Source organism: Chelonoidis abingdonii, chromosome 7 (assembly GCF_003597395.2).
Source record: "Chelonoidis abingdonii isolate Lonesome George chromosome 7, CheloAbing_2.0, whole genome shotgun sequence".
Taxonomy (NCBI): domain Eukaryota; kingdom Metazoa; phylum Chordata; order Testudines; family Testudinidae; genus Chelonoidis; species Chelonoidis abingdonii.
This window is the reverse complement of record NC_133775.1, coordinates 110,285,473-110,293,251: the sequence shown is the minus strand read 5'-3', so window position 1 is coordinate 110,293,251 and position 7,779 is coordinate 110,285,473. Positions and strand designations below refer to the sequence as shown.

The following is a 7,779-nucleotide window of genomic DNA, read 5'->3' as shown; positions in this document are numbered from 1 at the left end:
GGGGCGGAGGATGCTGAATGCTCCAAGGAGAGACCCAGGAGGTGAAGACGTGGGAGCTTCTTGCCCTGAACAAGTCTGCTCCAAGGGAGAGGAGGTTCCCCAAAGTCCTGACTGGCTTTGTGGGGAGCTGTTCCAGAGCATTGCCCGGGGACTCCGTGACAGCGGTATCTCCAGAGCCATGCAGGAGACCCTGGAGGAGCTCCAGCCCATTCCATTCAGTGATGATAGGCAGTTCCCATAGCAATGCCTAGACTTAAGGTTGCCTGATATGTTCCATCATAAGACCCTGTTTTCAGCTGCTTATAAATTTGACAAACTTTAACCATTTGGGCTAAATATTTCCTTGCTGGGCATCCGCTTTTCTGAATGTTTCAGCAAAAATGGTTCAGCCACTTCTCGTAAGGAGATCAGGGGTAGCAGATTCTACAGATTCTAGACTGATTCTTGCCTGCATATTTATACCTGCCTCTGGAAATTCCCACCACATGCATTTGACGAAGTGGGTATCAACCCATGAAAGCTCCTGCTCCATACGTCTGTTAGTCTATAAAGTGCCACAGGCCTCTTTGCTGCTTTTACAGATCCAGACTGACACGGCTACCCCTCTGATGCTTGACACCCTGGTGTCAGGAACGTGTCTTTTATCTTCCTCAGGAAAATCTGCCCAAAGTTGGCCAAGTTCTGAACTGCTGGAAATCGCTGTTCACATGAGCTGGGTAAAACCTTGTTGGAGTTCAGCAGCTAACTTCTCTGCAGAGTCCGTCTGCACTGAGCATGTTCCATCCCCTTGCAGCTTCTACTTGCCAACAGAACTGCACGCGCACTGTCCCCAGGGCTGAGCAGCTGCCAGGGAACCCTGCTGGGTGGCTGAAAGGGGGTGGAGCATGGCATGCCCTGGCCAGACAATGGGCCGAATTCAGGAGACCACTCCTATCAGAGTCAGTGGCAAGTGAAGTGCCCCTGCTTATGCCCAGCTCCTTATTTGCTTCATTGTGTGACTCGAAGAACTGCTCATCCCTCCCGCTCTGCAGTCAGCAGACAGCTGGGAGAGGAGACTGCATTCAGCTGGGTTCTCAGAAGGTTGTTTCCATTGTAATGTGGAAGCCAGCTTGGCATTTTCCATTTCCTAGTGCACCCTGTGAGCCCCTGGATACAAAGGGCAAGTCTACACGATAGCATATGCCAGCTCAGCGGTGTCGGCCAGGGGTGCCTGATGAGCTGTGATCCCTGATGGACGCAGCTCAGTTGGCAAAAGCTCCTTGTGTTTTGGGGGCCCTAATTGTGGCCCCTGGGGTTTTGGGGCCCCTGGAAAAGTCGTTCTGGGGCTCCTGGGGTTTTGGGGCCCCTAGGTTTTTGGGGGCGCTAAATGGGGGCCCTGGGGTTTTTGTGGTGGCATTTTTGCCACCACAGCGTATTTTGCTTGAGTGGCTGATATAAGCTGTGCTAGCACAAACCACAGTATCAGCTGCCTCCAGGCTGGAGTGCTTTGCTGGGTACAATATACCCGACTAGCTAACCTGGCAGAGGGCTCCTGGTATAGACCGTCCTGGCCAGCATATGTGGAGAACAGAGGGGAACCCGTCGGTTCTCAAACCCTGGATCTACACTGGCTCCTTGAACCGGAGGCCTGGCACCGAGGTAAACACTAGAGGGCTGCATGGCCCCATTAGCCCTGCTGCTCTGGGGTGGGGCTTTACTGCAATTCCACCCAGTATCTATTCTACACGGGGAACATCTGAGGCTGGAATGAAGCCTGCAGCTTTGGGGAGCATCCACGGAGGTTTGTCTCGAGTGGTGCTTCCAACAGCCGTGGGAGTGGGTGTTAAGTTTGCAGTCACACATTCGCACTCTTAGCATGGCTCTTAGCATGGCTGACCTGGGCACTGGGGCCTGGCCCCTAGAACCTTTGGGGAACGTGTGGTGTCTACACACACCAATTCCCTGCTTAGTCCTGCTGGCCTCACAGCAGATTGAAAGCAGAAACAATTCCGTCTTCCCTCTCCTACGGCAGGATCTCAGCCCAGCCCTGCTACAGGGAGCCGAGCGGAGCAGGTGGGGACTGGTACCCAGAGGGCCATGCAAATGAAAAGGATTCAGATGATCAGCTTAAACGCGTTCAATTACCAACGGCTCACCTCGCTAGTGGGGACCAGCCTGCATTTATATTGGTGCTCGCTTCCCAAGCCAGGCACCTGCTGGGCAGATCCCCTCACCTGTATCATCATTCACTAGCGCCAGTCCCAAACCTTTCTGGGTCCCTGGCCTGTCGCTGCAAGAGGGCAGAGGGGGAGACCCCTTCAACCTCATTGCTTCAAACGCAAACACAGGACGGCCCCTGCAAACTTCAGCAAGCCCCATGTTGGGGGGATGAGGGTTCTCCTGCTGCTCCCGGGGAAGCAGGCAGCCTCCCCGCTCAACTGATTTTAGTCCTGCCTCATATGAATTAGCCACTGTAGTTTCTTGATAATGAAGTTCATTTTTGCAAGGCAGAGAACACTGCTCGGGTCGAGGTCGTGGCAGCTAATGGCTCGTTAGCAGGATGCAAGCAGGCTCTCCGCTCAGTACGTAGCACCAGCCTTCTCCACCCCACCAGGCCAGGCCCCGCTGTTCACACTGTTCACGGAGCTTTTGTAGTCAATTTGCATCCGCCCCTCATCTTTGATTTAATGCCGTGATCCAGCATCATCATAAGGAAGCCGGATTCCTTTTGGGAAAGCTGCAGTTACTAAAGCACCACTTGGGAGAGTAGCTCTCCTCTCTCACATCTCTCCCCCCGCCCCCGGCGATCCCAGCCTTCTGGGTGTGGAATCGGAGAGCAGAAAATTAAGTGGCATAATTTAGAGGTGGGACGTGGTGCCTGGGAGGGCTGTTCTCTGGAAAGCCCACACACTGGGGGGACGCCAGCTCTCTGGGGGAAGCAGGAGGTTCTGAATGAACAAGGTTTGGACAAGTGAGGCTGTTGGCAAATTGCCATAGAGGCACAAGGAAAAGAAATCTTAGCAACAATCATAAATAACAGAATTGCAGCCGCTAGAGAGGGGAAAGACCTATGACATCACCCAGCCAGTCTCCCTGCCAATGCAGGATTGATCTCAGCTGGCCATTTCTTGGAATAGGGTCCAATCTAGGTGGAGAACCCCCAGGCAATCAGACATCTGCCACGTCCCCCAGGAAACGGTTCTGTGGCCTAACCCAGTGCTGTTGGTTACTGCGCCGGTGCTGGGGAGGATGAGGACAGTGGCCATATTTACACAGTGCTATGAGCTCAGCCAGCCCTGCCCGTGCCCCCCCTCATCACCATGCCGGGGGGCCGGGCAGGCAAGAGGGTTTAGACAAACACGGGATTCTTGCACACAAGCTGCAGCTCCGCATCAACTGCAAGGCCAGAAGGGATCATTGTGATTGTCTAGTCTGACCTCCTGCACAACACAGGCCAGAGATCTGCCCCAGGCTAGTTCCTAGAAAAACCTCCCATCCAGATTTAAGGACATTAAGTGATGGAGAATCCACCAGGACCCTGGGGAAGTTCTTCCACTGGTTAATCACCCTCACGGTTACAAAGTCACACCTGATTTCCAGTCTGGTGCACGCACCCCCTAGGCCGAGATCAGAGCCAGCCCAGATGAGTCCCAGCAAGCACACCCATGCACTCAGCCTGGTCTGTGTGCTCGACTCTCCCCTAGCCCTGACGCTCTGCCTGCTCCCTGGGCTCACAGAGTGACCTTGCGCCTGGCCCAGCTGCTGCAGCACCTTGGGGCTTGGAGGGATCCTGGCCCTGGAGACTCAGTGGATCACAAGGGGGAACAGGGTGCGGGGCAGAAGCTGGATTGCAGGGAGGACCCACAGCATCTGGGCTGCCCCCTCCAGCCCTGGACCTCTTGGGGAGCCCCTGTCCCCCCATTGCTCCTGCAGCAAAAAAGAAGACTGCTCAGCCTAGCCAGCCACTGCATCACTGCACCAGGCCCGAGATAGTGTGGATGGGCATGGCCATGCTCTCCCCATGGCCAGTGCCCGGCTGGAGTGGGCCATAGGGACTTCCCATGGGGCAGTGGGGGAGGAGAGACCAGGGCCTAGAGCGCAGGGGTGGGTGCTGAGCCCTGAGACACAGACACCCCCAGTGTAACAGGCTCATGCTGGTCTCATAGAGCCCTCCCCCCAGGTCCCCAGTGACAGGGCAGATTGTCTCCCTTGTTATCAGATGCTGAGGGTGTGGAGCTGTGAGCCTTCACAGATGGACAGATCTGGAGAGTCCAGCCCCCTGAGGACCTCTTCCCAGCACTGCCCCAGGAAAAGGTCTCGCTCCGATTCTGCCTGGTGTCTATGTGTCAAGGACGGCATGTGTGGGGCTTGCAGAGTGTGCACAGTGGTGGGTCAGTATGTACACACCCGTGTGTGTGCAGTGTTCGTGTGTGCAGATGTCTGCATAGGGGTGTGAGATGGGGGGTGTCCAAGGGCATGGGGTGTGCCTGTGATTGCAGGGGGTCTGTGGGTCTGTACACAGGGAGGGGTGAGGTACCTGCTGTGTACAATGTGCCACAGGGCGGATGTGCCGTGTCGGCGGATGGGCGAGGCGCCAGAGGCGTACAATGTGACGCGGGGTGTACGTGCCATGTTGGCGGATGGGCGAGGCGCCCGGGGTGTACAATGTGCCGCGGGGTATACGTGCCGTGTTGGCGGATGGGTGAGGTGCCTGGAGTGTACAATGTGCCGCAGGGTGCACGTGCTGTGTCAGCGGATGGGTGAGGTGCCCGGGGTGTACAATGTGCCACGGGGCAGATGTACCATGTCGGCGGATGGGCGAGGAGCCCAGAGTATACAATGTGCCGCAGGGTGCACGTGCCATGTCCGCAGATGGGTGAGGTGTCCGGGGTGTACAATGTGCCACGGGGCAGATGTGCCATGTCGGCGGATGGGCGAGGGTCCAGGGGTATACAATGTGCCGCGGGGTGTACGTGCCATGTCCGCAGATGGGTGAGGTGTCCGGGGTGTACAATGTGCCACGGGGCAGATGTGCCATGTCGGAGGATGGGCGAGGGTCCAGGGGTGTACAATGTGCCGCGGGGTGTACGTGCCATGTCGGCAGATGGGTGAGGTGCCTGGGGTGTACAATGTGCCGCAGGGTGTATGTGCCGTGTTGGTGGACGGGCGAGGTGCCCTGTGTGTACAATGTGCCGTGGGGTGCACGTGCCGTGTCAGCGGACGGGCGAGGTGCCTGGGGTGTACAATGTGTCGTGGGTTATACGTGCCGTGTTTGCGGACGGGCGAGGTGTCCTGCGGGTGTTTGCTGTTTCTGGCTGTGTCTGTGAATACACCCCGCGGGGGGTGTGCGTGAATGTGAATGTGTATCTGATGTGGGGGCTCTAGCTGTGGGGATACCAGCTTGATGCGCTGCCTGCAAGATCCAGGTGTGGGGAGATGTGGGGTGCGGGGAGGCGCGGGTGCCTTTCCCCCCACAGTGCTGATAGGGGATCCGAGCAGAACCCAGCCATGGCCAGGGGAAGCCAAGCGGCAGGCGGCTCGGGGAGCCGTAGCCGTCCGGGGACAGAGGGTCCGGCAGGCTGAGGCAGCCCCCCAGGCGGTTTCTTGTGATTCAGCCGCATGCAAGCGAGAAGAGCCGCCCAAGGCAAATACTGGCTGAGCGCAGCGAGCCACGGGTCTGCAGCCCGGCCGGAGCCCCCAGCCCTCCTCGCGGCGCCGGGGAGACCGGCCGAGCCCCGGGGTGTGAGGCCCGCAGCCCAGACTGGGACAGGTCTGCCTCGCTGCCCCCCGAGGGGGGAGCCCCTGGGGAAGGTGCCCGGATCTGTCTCCCTCCCACACGGGCAGGGGGCCAGCACTGGAGAGGGAGCAGGTCGCCAGCCTAGGACGGGGGCTCCCCGGAGGGCTCTGCGGCTCCCTAGTTCTGGCTGAGCCCCGCGTGCCCTGTGCCAGCCCCGCACCCGCAGGAGAGGCGCGTTCCCCGGCTCGGCCCCCGCCTTGCGTGTGTCCCGGCCGCTGGCCGCAGCCGCGAGGAGACGGTGAGGGGCCGGCGTCGCTTCCCTGCTGCAGCGGGCAGGGGCCGGCGCCGGGACAGGGCCGCTGGGACACACAACGAGATTTGCGCCGGCGGAGCGTGGCCCCGAGCTGACTCGGGCGGGCGGGCGGCTCGGGGGGATCAGTGGGATCCGGGGCTCGCTTTGCCAGTAGCCCGGGGCGCTGCCGGCGGGTCCATGCGCTCGGAGGCAGCGCTCAGCGCCGTGCACAGCCCAGCGGGGCATGCGGGGAGCCCGGATCCCTCCCCCACCACCGCGGCGCCGAGGAACCCCGCACCGGCCGCTCGGCTCCCGCCTGAGCCCGAGGGCGAACGGACGGGGCCCCGGGGCAGCCTCTGGCTTTGCATTGGGGGAGGAGGATCGGGGCGCTCCGGTTTGCTCCCCCCGCGCCGGGAGCCGCGCTTCCTTCGCGCAAAAGTTCCTTCCCCTGCCAGCAGCGAGCGGCGGGCGGGTGCGGGGCGCTCCTCACCCCCCGGCCCCGCAGCCCTACGGCGGGGCCAGTCCCCATGGCCCGGGGCGGGTGTGCCAAGCCCCGTCCCCTCCCGCCCCGGGGCTGCCCGCGGGACCCACTCACCCGGGACGCTCCAGCAGCCCGTGGCCGGCGGGGAGTGAGCGCTCCCCAGCCCTGCGCTCAGAGCCCGCCTCCCTCCGCTCCGCAGCCTGCCGGTGCCTCCCCCCAGCCCCTGACGCGCCTGCCTCTCCCCTTCCCGAGCGAGTGGGCAGCTCCCGGCTACCCCGCCAGCCCGGAGCGCCTCTGCCCAGTCCGGGGCCGGCCCCAGCGCGGCGGGAGATGGAGCCTACGGGGCTGAGCCCCAGCGCCCCGGCCGCCGGGCTGTTCCGCCACCTCCACCTGCCCGTGGTCACCGGCCCCAGGGCTGCGGCAGCGCCGGGGCTGGATCACGCGCGGCCTCGGCCGGGGCGGCTGCAGGGTTTGCGGGAGGGGAAGGCTCTGGCTGCTCGAGTTCACACGGGGGAAATCGGGAGTGACTCTAGGGAAGTTACTGGAGGTGACAGCGGGGTGGGGACCAACCGGTCTCCGCATTTTATTTCCGATCCCAGCGCACCCCCGTGTAAACACGCTGGAGAGAAACACAGACCCGCTGGATAATCATCCTGTGCGCTTGGCTCCGACTCCCTCTCTTCCCTCCAAAGCGAAGCAGAGCCCCGGAATTAACCCCCCTCCCCGGTTCCACCCCCACTTGCACTTTGCCTTTCCCCGTTTGCACACCCGGGGAGTTCACACTGCAAACCGGCCTCAGACCGGAGCCAGGAGAGCGGAGGATCAGTGCTCTGTACCTCCAAACGATTTATAGCCAATCTCCCCGCACTGTGATTCACCAGCGGAACCAGGGCTGGCTGGGAGGCCCAGCCTCCAGCGCCTGCAGTGAGCCGGGCTCTGCTGTTGAGGCTGAGGCTAAGCAGTGAAGTAACCACAGGGGTTTGTGTCCCGGACTTAAAAAACAACATCCTAACCTGGAAAGAATTAAAATGTCAAAGGCAGCAAATGTGTTGCCAAGCGGGGAATTCCTTCCCGCCCCCCGGGCCTGCTGTGTCACCGGAGGCCAATTCATCGCCCTGTCACTGACAGAAAGCAAAGACTTTGTGACTGCAGCCAAGGTTGGGGCGCCCTTTGCCCACCCACAAACCAGGTGACTGGTGGCGCAAGGCCAGGCAGGGGCTGTATCTATGTTTGTATTTGCATCACCATGTGTGTGTGTGTGCGGCTCTGCATTTGTGCAGAGATGCCTGT

At 60.7% G+C, this 7,779-nt stretch overlaps 1 protein-coding gene across 1 annotated transcript in view; it reads right to left on the bottom strand.

Moving 5' to 3' along the window:
* Nucleotides 1–6,689, bottom strand: part of CPLX2 (complexin 2) — a 20,364-nt gene extending 13,675 nt beyond the window's left edge. The window contains exon 1 of the mRNA XM_032789367.2: nucleotides 6,604–6,689. The gene's annotated coding sequence lies outside the window, so the exon portion shown is untranslated. The remainder of the gene's footprint in view (nucleotides 1–6,603) is intronic.
* Nucleotides 6,690–7,779: the final 1,090 nt, after the last annotated feature.